Source organism: Lupinus angustifolius, chromosome LG09 (assembly GCF_001865875.1).
Source record: "Lupinus angustifolius cultivar Tanjil chromosome LG09, LupAngTanjil_v1.0, whole genome shotgun sequence".
NCBI lineage: Eukaryota > Viridiplantae > Streptophyta > Magnoliopsida > Fabales > Fabaceae > Lupinus > Lupinus angustifolius.
The window spans coordinates 2,897,807-2,909,936 of NC_032017.1; positions in this window are offsets into that span (position 1 = coordinate 2,897,807).

Below are 12,130 nucleotides of genomic sequence, written 5' to 3' on the forward strand. Positions count from 1 at the left end.
GTAAAACTTTCAATGACAAATGATGATTCAAGGATATTCAACCTTGAATCGGATGGACGAAAGCAATTAAATTCATTTTAAATCGAAAGTTTTATCTTCGCGTAAAAAGTTATTTCATAAGTATAATAATTATTGTCAGTTAACTAATTAACGTTATTTTGGCGTAATGAAGAGTTCGAGATGTGATCGGATCAAGTAAGCTCAGCTACAAACAGAGAATCTAGCGACCCCACACACTCAGGTGAGGGAGAAAACATCGTGACACAATGGTGTCCGAATATGCATCAGGACCTCCAAACTCCCTCACAAGTTTGGAGTTGCCTTGGGTATTAAGAAAGCTTGTACTTAATCAATTGCATGTTTGTTTGGATTAAATACAACAATATTTCGTATACCGATTTATGTTATGTTTATATATGCAAATACCATGTTTACTCTTGAATTATAATGTTTGAATGATTATTATGGGAATGATAAGTATGTGATAATTGTTAAATTCAAGGTTTAAAAACATCTGATATAAATGCGAAATATTTTCCTTGAGAAAAGTAATTAAAATGATATTCAGGCTCTTCTCGCTTGAGCGAGACAACTCTCGCTTGAGCGAGAAGTGTCTAGAGAAAACGAGTGTTTTTAGCTCGAGGTGAGACAGCTCTCGCTTGAGCTAAAATAGGCATCTAATAAGTAATTTGTTATTAGATGAAAATGAATGATTTAATTTCTATGAGAAAGATAGTTTTGGTAGTTTCTATCATTGCTATATTTGCATTTCAAATGAATTTAATTAAATTCCTTTTATTTTAGTTAATTTCCCATTTTGGTGTTTTCTGGTACAAACTTTTTTTGTTTTGAAAAAAATGCAGAAACTTATATTTATCTAATATTGCAACCTTCTAACGTTGCATATACTTTCAAACTACATTTTGTAACTATTACATTATATTACATTACATTACATTATATATATTATATTATATTATATTATATTATATTATATATATATATATATATATACTATTATATAAAGTTAAAACATGAGATAAAAATACTTAAATAATTGAACAAACTTAATTTTTTATTCCAAAATTGTCCTTCCATATGCACTTCTCTATTCCGAAACAAATTTGCATATGATTTCCAGCTTCATGGTATTAGTAGAAACTATTAGAAATCAATGACATTGTGTATATCATTCATTAAATGAATGGAATATAAAGAAATTAAACAAACCTATTATATAAAAAATCAAGGGACTTAACTCTACCCAATTCATAACTAAATAACTAACTAAGTGAGTTTAAACTAATTATTAGTCCAATACAATATTAACCAAAAATATCAAAACATATTTTAACATCTCTCAAGATGGAGAGTGAATATTAACAACTCCATGAAGATTACATGATACATTTCTCATATGACACTTCACAATGGTTATTCTTGATATTTCCACAATTATCTTTGCTTTAAGGAGTTTGATGGACTATCAGAGATTCACTGATTCATACCGACAAAGTGGGCATCTTTTGTGGCCTATCCGTTTGCCTTCATTAAACCCAATGGTGCTCATGGAGCCTTGGGTCTGATGAAGAAAATCTTCCCATTTGGTGATAGGAACTGGGAAGAGTAGTAGAGATAATCAATGAAGAAAGAAGAAAAAGAATATATTTTTTGTATTCCTTAAGGTACTTTTTGGGTTTGGAAATTGTAAGGTCCAAGAATGGAATACACATGAATCAAAGGAAATATGATTTATCACTCTTATAGGATTCTTGTTCCTTAGCCACCAAGCCAGCTAAGACACCTTTTGATCCTATTGCAAAGCTACAAATCGACCAAGGTAGCCATTTTGAAGATATCCCTTTTTATTATATCTGACAATCTCTAGGTCATACATCTCCTATGCAATCCAACATCTTAATCTCTATATGTCTAGACCTATGAATTTCCGTTACAAAGTTGAATATGTGGTATTATAATATCTCAAAGGCTCTCATACTCAGGGTGAGGTGGTTTGTGCCTTATTTTCTAACTGAAAGGGAAATGAGTCATCATAGTAAGTTATATTTCAAGATAGAAAGACTGCATGTGATTGGAGATCATAAAGGATGTATCATTTAGTTATTTCTTTATAAGTCACAGAGTCGGTCTTCCAACTGAAAATCGAGTTGTGGCAGCTGGCAACTCTACTGGGGACTTACCCATAAGAGAGTGAGGCCCATAATCACTAAGTGCAAGGACTTAAGTACCTTTTTTTTGGTTTATTCTGAATACTAGTTGTTTTATGCTTTATATATTTTTATTTAATATTTGACATCTTATATTGATTGTTTACTGTAGCTTTTTGGGGTGAGAATTTATTTCTTGAAAAAGTTTGAACGCTTCCCCACAGGCTAACACAATACACTCAAGTTAAACACACATATGCCCTATACTCGGGTATTAGAAATTAGGTTTGAGATAATGAGCGACATTTGCCTTACCGGTGCTGGCCTGGTGCCAAATCTTGTATGGCATCGCCCAGGTTGTTCCCAGTATTATGAGTTAGCCACTTAGGGAGCTAGTCTCCTTTCGTTTCTAGCCATGATATTTGGTTTCCTTTCTTTCATGATTGGATGTGATCTGGTAACCTAGAAGTCTAAAGCTCTTAACGAGTCCACTTTAATCAAGACCTAGTACCTCGTCATAGGGTTGTTAACTTTAGACTATTCAAACCCTTGTAAGTGTACCTTATTTAGGACACGAGAAGCATAACCTAAGTTGCGTTCATCATCACTCATAAATTGGGATTTTGTCCCCAAAAAATGTCCATGCATGAGTATTATGAGGATGTCATTGCACTTTGATGTCCTTGTACCATAAGAACGACTAAATAATTTCCATTCCCTCTGATGGGTTAAGTGTCCTAGGGATATATTTTCATTCACTGCCATGGGCTAAGTGCCCTAGGGATAAATTTGTCATTCCCTGCTAAGGGCTAAGCGCCCTAGGCATAAAATTTCATTCCCTACTATGGGCTAAGCGCCCTAGGGATAATTTCATACCCTGCCATGAACTAAGAGCCCTAGGGATAATTGTCATTCCCTACCATGGGCTAAGCGCCCTAGGGATAAATTTTCATTTCCTACCATGGGCTAGGAACCCTAGAGATAATTTTTATTCCCTACCATGGGCTACGTGCCCTAGGGATAAATTTTCATTCCCTACCATGGGCTAAGCGCCCTAAGGATAAATTTTCATTCCCTACAATGGGCTAAGCGACCTAGGAATAAATTTTCATTCTCTCCCATGGGCTAAGCTCCCTAGGGATATATTTTCATTCCCTGCCATGGACTAAGCGCCTTATGGATAACTTTTCCATTCCCTGCCATAGGCTAACCGCCCTAGGGATAAAATTTCATTCCCTACCATGGGCTAAGCGTCCTAGGGATAATTTTCACACCCTACCATGGGCTAAGTTTCTTAGGGATAACTTTTGTTCCCTACCATGGGCTAAGCGCCTAGGGATAAATTTTCATTTGATGGTATCCCTGATTCCACCTCTTTGGCCAACGTGTGAGAGAGAAAGGGATTTTAGGGATTTCCCTGGGTTGGTTACGTGAAGATTGGGGGTAATGTGAATTACCCTATTTCTTAACCATTCCTTTATTTTATCATTTTTCCTTTTTTATTTTCTTATTTTATGTTTCATTAGATACTAGTAGAGTACTCGTGCATTTGCATAGGTGAAGTGTTTTATTGTTTGAATGAATTTAGAGAATTGAATTTCAAGATTGTATAATAAAAGGAAAAGAAGTGTTTTGTATGTTAAATATCATGGAGTGTAACCTTGGAGGTTGTAAGTTTGTATTGAAGCTCGTAAATTTGAAATAGAAGACTCGTTAGATTTAGGGCAATAATAATGTAGTATATGAATATTGAAATAGAAGTAGAATACATGTTGCTAGTTTTGGAACACTTCCTTATAAACAACATTTATCGTTGACATACATTAGAGTTTTACCATTCTTATCATGTATTAATATCTTCCATCCTTTTTTACTTTGTACTCTTGAAATTGCCACATATAATTGATCGTGACTGAAGACTGGTCTAGGCAGACATAATCCAACATTTTTCAATGACTAACCTTGTGATTTATTTATTGTCATGGCATATGAAACAATCATAGAAAATTGTCTCCTTATCATCTTTAAAGGCCATGGAGATTGTGATGGAGACATTGACATTCAAGGAATATATGACATTTCTAATGTTTTCTCTAGACATAATTTTTGCTTTGACAACATGATTTGCAAATTTAGTAATAATCAATCTTGTACTATTACATAATCCTTCAGCTTCGTCTAAATTTCTCAGCAACATTATTGGAGTGCCAACTTTTAACTTGATTTTATGATTCGGAAGACCAGAAGTTGTAAGTGAGTTTAGAAACTCAGGAGTTAATATGTTGAATACTTCACTCTCATTAGCATTTGTCATGTCAATAGAATCTGAGCTGAGGTATTCATTTTCTTCACCTACAATGTTACATAAGTACATATATTAGTATGAATTACAAAGATAGTTGCATGAAGATAATATATGATTGAATAAAATAAATTATTTGTACCTGGAATAAGGGTCAGAACAAATTCGTTGATTTGATGCACAATTTCAATTGTTGATGTTAGTATTGCCCTTGATTGCAAAAACTCTTCACTTTTTTAGTGATCTTGTAGATTTGGATAGGTGGTTTGAATTATGGCATCAATTGGGTTATCAAAATTTAGAATCAAAAGTTCTTCTGGAATATTTATTTCAGCACAACCACCATTAGGCTCAGATAATTTTCCACCCCCACCTTTAATATCCAATATGAGAATTCTGTGATTTCCCTTGCATTTGAATTATTTCGTAAACGAATATTTTTTGTGAGAGTTAAAATTGTACAATGGTTCCAAAGATATGATGCATTGATTGTTGCGTGTATAATATCTGAACGACCTCCTTTTGGAATCAATGGTAATATTTGTCGGAAATCCCCTCCAAAAACTACAACTTTACCTCTAAAAATAATTGAATCATTTCATGTAGTACCCATTATATCTTTGATAATTTTATCAAGTGCCTCAAAGCAATATTTATGTGTCATCGGAACTTCATCCCATATAATAACTTTGTTTGTTTCAATAGTTCTGCTAGTTCAGATACCTGGTGAATGTTACAAACAGAGTTGTCAAGAGTTAGAACAGGGATCTTGAATTTTGAGTGTGTTGTTCTACCTCCTGGTAACAACAAAGAAATTATACCACTAGAAGCTATCGTTAATACTATATGCTTCTGAGACCTCAATGCATATGTAAATGTTCGCCACATATGAGTCTTTCGAGTTCCCCTATAACCATATAAGAAGTACATGCATCCTTTATTGTGGTTAACTGCTTCCATAATTGTGTTAAAAATATTCCATTGCTCATATGTATTAGTTTGTAGACGCATGTTTTTTGTGAGATTTAAGATTGTACAATGATGCCAATGATATGATGCATTTGTATATCTTATGATTGTTTTTAATAAAATAGAGTTAGAAGAATCATTTACATGACCACAATAAAATTAAATCAAAGACATATTGTTTTTCATTAATTTTAATAAGAATAACATTATTCTTATATTAAATTTAGATTGTACGTCATTATATTTTATACTAATAGATTTATATACAAATTCTTGATTTTATAATTGATCTTATTTGCAATTGTATTAATTTGTAGTTTGAAATATACGTTTCAAATCCTTGAGTATTAATTTCAATGCTATTTTTTTATGTTATTTTATTAAACTCAAGGATTTGATGAGCTATTAGGATGAGACAATGTTTTTAATCTATTCGAAAAGCATATTATGTTAGGATTTGACATGATATTTTCAGGTAATTTTAATCAAAATAAAAAGAAGATTCTCATAATTCATTTTTTATTTTTATATATTCCTAATAAAAATACTTATATTTTCATACATTCCTAATAAAAATACTTATATTTTCCTATGAATATATATACCATTATTTTTTTTAATTAAATAATATAATAATAGTAATGAAATATTCTGAAAATTAACATTCGTTATAATCTCATTTGTTATACTAATATATATTCAAAAGTTATTATGGTTTTTAATATTTCAAAATCTACTATCATTAATAATGTATTTATTTCATACTTCTTGTTATTACTGTTTTAATATTGTAATAGTAACATTGTAATATTAGAAGCAAGCACAAACCCTAAACAAAATATATCTATAATTAACGTTGCCTAAAAGTAAAGAATAAAAAATAATTCAAAAAAGAATATAAATCAAATATGTGTTATAATGCATACAAATTTTTATATATTATAATTGTTCTTAATAAAATAGAGGTGGAAGAATCAATTACATAATCAAAATTAAATCAAATCAACGACATATTTTTCTAGCAATAATTTTAATAAAAATAAGAATATTATTATATTAATTTCAGATTGTGGCTAACTATGTTTTAAAGTATTCAATTTATATACAAATTTGATTCTATAATTAATCTTATGTGTCCCTCTATTAATTTATAGTTTCAAATATACTAATAATGTTTGAAATTTTTTAGTATTAATTTTAATACTATTGTTATATCTTATTTTATTATAGTGGATGATTTGATGAGCTATTCGGATGAGATAATATTTCTAATCTATTTGCAAAACATATTAGATTAGGATTTGACGAGATTTTTTTCCTGGCGATTATCCATACAATAGTAGAAAGACTCTCATAATTGATTTATTATTTTTATATATTCCTAATAAAATGAATTATATTTTTCCGTGAATATATCTACCATTGTTATCCTTTAATTAAATAATATAATGACAGTAACATGTAAGTAAAAAATAATTCACACAAAATATAAATCAAATATGTGTTATAATGAGTATAATTTGATACTTCCTAATTTGATTCAAAATATGAAATAACCTTAATGAATTTTGTTACTTGAAATAACGTTAATGAATTTTGTTACTTGAAATAGCCTTAATGAAAGAATAATGAGCATTTCCTTCAACCATGATGTCATTAATTAAAAGATAATTAAGGGAGTTACAAATTTTTAGAAAATTAGAAGTTCTTTCTATGCTCTTTTTCTCTTAAAATATAAATTCTTAGAATACATTATATTGATTATAGGCCTTAATATTTGAAGATAGTGAGAGAGAAAAATGTTGTGTACACAATATATATTTCAAAAAATATAGTAAGGTTACATATATTGATATTCCCAAAATATCATAATTCTTGTCCACACATCATCACATTTGTTATACTTATTATACATCATCCTATTTTAAAAGACACAGGGAGTTATATTAATTCTAGGCTCTCTCACTATTAATTACTTTAATCGGGTATATCTCTCAATCATATCTCTCAATCTGTTAGCCTGATGAACAAAGCTGGCCTGCTCAAACTGGTTTGGCAGATGATGTCTTCAAATCAAGAATGGGCCTGCTTCTATAGGCAAAGATTTGGTGCCCACTTTAACCATTCATCCATATTTTTCAACTCCTCAATTTGGCAGGGCATCAAGCAGCATTGGTGTTCAATGCAGAATAAATCCATTCATCTAATTGGTGATGGTAAGGATACAAATTTCTGGAAAGACAATTGGTTGGGGATACCTTTGGTGACTTCTCTTAATATTCCCAAGGAGTATCACTCTACTCTCAATGCTAAGGTTGCTGATTTTATAGAGGGCAATACATGGATCATTCCAAGGTTACTTCCACTACCTTGTTATTTCTAATCAGCTCACCAAAATTATCATTTCCTACTCCAAGGACAGCTTCATCTGGCAACCCTCTGCTGATGGAGTTCTTTCTCTCAAGCAAGCTTATAAGCATTGCTCTCCTTCTAGTAACTCTATAAACTGTTTCAAGCTGTTGTGGAGGAAATCAATTCCCCCTAGTAAATCTTTCATCACTTGGCGTTGGATACATAAAAGGCTTCCAACAGATGACAATCTGATTAAAAGAGGGTGTCACTTGGTCTCCATGTGCAGTATTTGTAAAGGAAGCATTGAAACTTCTGACCACCTTTTCCTAACTTGCAGTTTATCTTCTTTGATTTGGTCTTGGATTGGCTCTTTTTTTGATTGCACGATTCATACTAATTCGGTTCAGAATTTGCTTAATAGTGGTAACCAGAGCTGGAGTCCTCAAGTGAGGGAGGTCATATCTTCTTGTATCATCTTAGCAATCAGAAACATTTGGTTTGTTAGAAATATTTCCAGATTTGAGGATAAGCAGTGGAACTTAAACTCTATCATTTCTAACATCAAGATGCAAACTTCTTTATCCGGCAGGCTTGGTTTATCCTATTCCAACTCTTCCATCAAGGATCTCTCCATTCTTAGCAGTCTGCATATTAATTGCAATCACAGAAAGAGCCCAAAAATGGTGGAAGTTATATGGCGTATTCCCTCTTGTGGTTGGATCAAAGTTAACACTGACGGGGCTGCTTTTGGTTCTCCTGGTGTTGCTGGAGGTGGTGGTATTTTCAGGGATGACCAGGGCAATTTCATTGCTTGTTTTGCTGCTTCATATGGTATCAAAGATGCCCTTTATGCTGAAATGAAGTCTGCAATCTTAGCTATTGAGTGTGCTCATAAAAAAGGTTGGAATTCTATTTGGTTAGAATGTGACTTTTCCCTTGTTGTTGACATTTTCAATGGCAAATCAAAAGTGCCTTGGAAACTTCAGGCTAGATGGACCATTTGTAAGAGTCACCTTGCTGCTATGAACTTCAAAGTTTCCCACATCTTCAGAGAAGGAAATGCTTGTGCTGACAGTTTGGCAAAGTTTGGAATCTCTTCCAATACTTACACTTGGTGGAATTCAATTCCTGCTTTTATTCTTAGTAATTGCTATAGAAATTGGTTGGGTCTTCCCAATTATAGGTTTCTAAATTTGTAATGGATCTGTTGGTTTCTCTTTTTTAATATAATTTCCGGTGCTTAGGCACTTTGTTTTAAAAAAAAAATATACACGACTTGGTGCAAACACGACAATTGCTAATAAATTCCGAAATCTGGTTCATGTAAAAAAAATGGAACTATACTTTTGCATTACCTTAAAGGGGAAAATGGAAATGATGGAAACAAATTACGAAATTTGATATTTTTATAATAATTTCTATTATTAGTTTAATTAAATTTGTCAATACTTCTATCATAATTACCAAGGCTATTATTCATCCATGGAACTCTTGAAGACCTATTATGTTATTGGAATGTATATTGTGAATTTTGAATAAAGGATATACGAAATAAATAATCAAGTAGATTTTGAATTTTATAATTGCAATGTAGATTTTTGTTGTTGAAAGTGTTGATGTGTTTTCCTTCAATCATGATGTCATTATTGTCATACTCCCGATTCTCATGAGAATTGATAAATAATTATTATGAGAATTACGGTTATAGTTATTAATGCTAATAGTACTTTCAAAATATGAAATAGCTTTAATAAACAATCAATCATTGTGTCTTTAATGCAATGTTCTTGATTCCCACAAAATTTGATAATAAATCTATTATAAGAATTACAGTAATTATTATTATTAATGCTAATAACACCCTTGTAACATCTCCCAATTTAACGTAATAATTATTGACATGTTATTATTTGAGAATTTTCTACTTCTTTCTAGTAATAGTCAACTAATTTTTAGGGAATAATAACAACATTTGTTTTATTATATGGATTTAGTGTTTTTAGTATGCTGAAAATTATTAATAGTTACATAACGTTTAATTCATTTTGAAATATTTTTTATAATAATGAATAATAAAATGAACGTTATTATGGTTATTAATGCTAATAATAACTTCGTTGTTATTTTGAAAATATGAAATAGTCTTAATGAACATTCAATCATTGTGTCATTAATGCAATGCTCCTGATTCCTACAAAAATTGATAAAAGAATGATTATAAGAATTACAGTTATTGTTATTAATGTTAATATCAACCTCGTTGATAACATGTTTCTCGTTACCTAGTTTTTTAATTTCGTGGGTTACCTTAAAATTAGGCATTAAAGTTGAAAGTGACTTATTCTCTTGGTTGTTGGCCAAAGAAGAAAATGGAATAGCATCTCCAAATTTAATGTCATTAATGTTGACATATTATTCCTTGAGAATCTTCTACTTCTTTCTAGTAACACTCAACTAATTTCTTGGGAATATTAATAACATTTGTTTTATTATATGGATTTAGTGTTTTTAGTACATAACGTTTAATTCTTTTTGAAATAATTTTTTTTAATAATGAATAATAAAACAATTATTTTTTAATAATGTATATATAATTCTCTTTACAATATCCTAAGGAAGGGTTATAATTATACTCAAATAGTATTGACAACCTCTAATCATTGTATTCTAGGAGGTATGTTTTCTCTTCTATAAATGTTGGAACAAATATCATGACAGATTCATAACTCAAGTGAGAACAATAAACACATAATAAAAAATACATTACTCTTATAAACTTACATAGAAATTGCAACATCTAATAATTGTGTTTGATGATATTATTTTTATAAAAATAAATTCAAAACTCAACGAAGGAAAAATTGAAAGAGTCTACAAAGAAAAATTGAAAAAATATAAAGTATATCTATCAAAAAAGACAATAACTAAAAGAATTGAAAATTATACCTATCAGTGAGTTTGAGAGTTGAAGATGACTTGTTGAATAAAATATGTGAAATTTATATGATGAAGAAATTATATAAAGTATATATATGTGAAATTTACATGATTATCTACCAACAAATACAATAATTAAAAGAATATAAAATCATACCTGTAAGTGAGTTTGAGAGTCGAAGATGATATATTTGTTGAAAAAATATGTAAAATTTATATGATGAAGAAATAATATCTACTGCAAATCAAGAAAAAAAAGAAAGGGAATAAAAATAAAAACATACATGTGATTTGATTTGATATTTGAAGATGGTAAATTTGGTGAAGACAATTCGAAAAAGTGAGAAATAGTATAAAGTATATATATGTGAAATTTATAAGATTATCTACTAAAAAAGAGAGTAATTAAAAGAATAAAAAATCATACATGTGAGTGAGTTTGAGAGTTGAAGATGATATATTTGTTGAATAAATATGAAATTTATATGATAAAGAAATTATATCTACCACAAATGAAGAAAAAATTGAAAGAGAATAAAAATAAAATCATACTTGCGATTTGGTTTGAGATATGAAGATGGTAAATTTGTTGAACACAATTCGAAAAAGTGAGAAATAGTATAACGTTTACATGTGAAATTTATATGATTATCTACCAACAAAGACAATAACTAAAAGAGTAGAAAATCATACTTGTGATTTGGTGAAGTCAAATTGAAAAAGTGAAAAATGGTATAGACTATATCTACCAACAAAGACAGAAATAAAAATAATACAAAATCATACCTATGAGTAGCAGAAAGGTGGTGAAGATGAAAGATGTTGAAAAGAATGTGAAATTTACACCATGAATGAAGAGTAGAAATTATATTTACCACAAATGAAAAATGTCATTTTAGTAATTCTAGCAACCCTTCATATTGACAAAAATGCCATTTACTTTATACACTTGTCAAAAATGTAGAGTGACTAGCTTTGTAATTTCAAAAACCATTTCTTTTCAATTTCAAAAACCATTTCTTTTCTTATCTATACTTCTATACTATATATAAAGCCAAAACATGGTGTAACCACCACCATGGCATAATTTATATATTCCTATTTTGCCCTTCAAAATTACAATTTAAAAAAACCATATAATCCTATATAACCACCTCAAATATATTAACTATAAGTTGCATATTTTGGGTTTTATAACGGAAAAACCTAACCTAACTTTTTATTTTGGGTTTTCCTATTTCATATTTTATAACGTCTAATTTTATTGTATAAGTTATACTTTCATCTTTATATATACTTATACTACTAAACATTTATTTCATATTTTATAACTTCTAATTTTATTTTATAACTTCTAATTTCATCTTTATAACTTCTAATTTCATCTTTATATATTCTTATA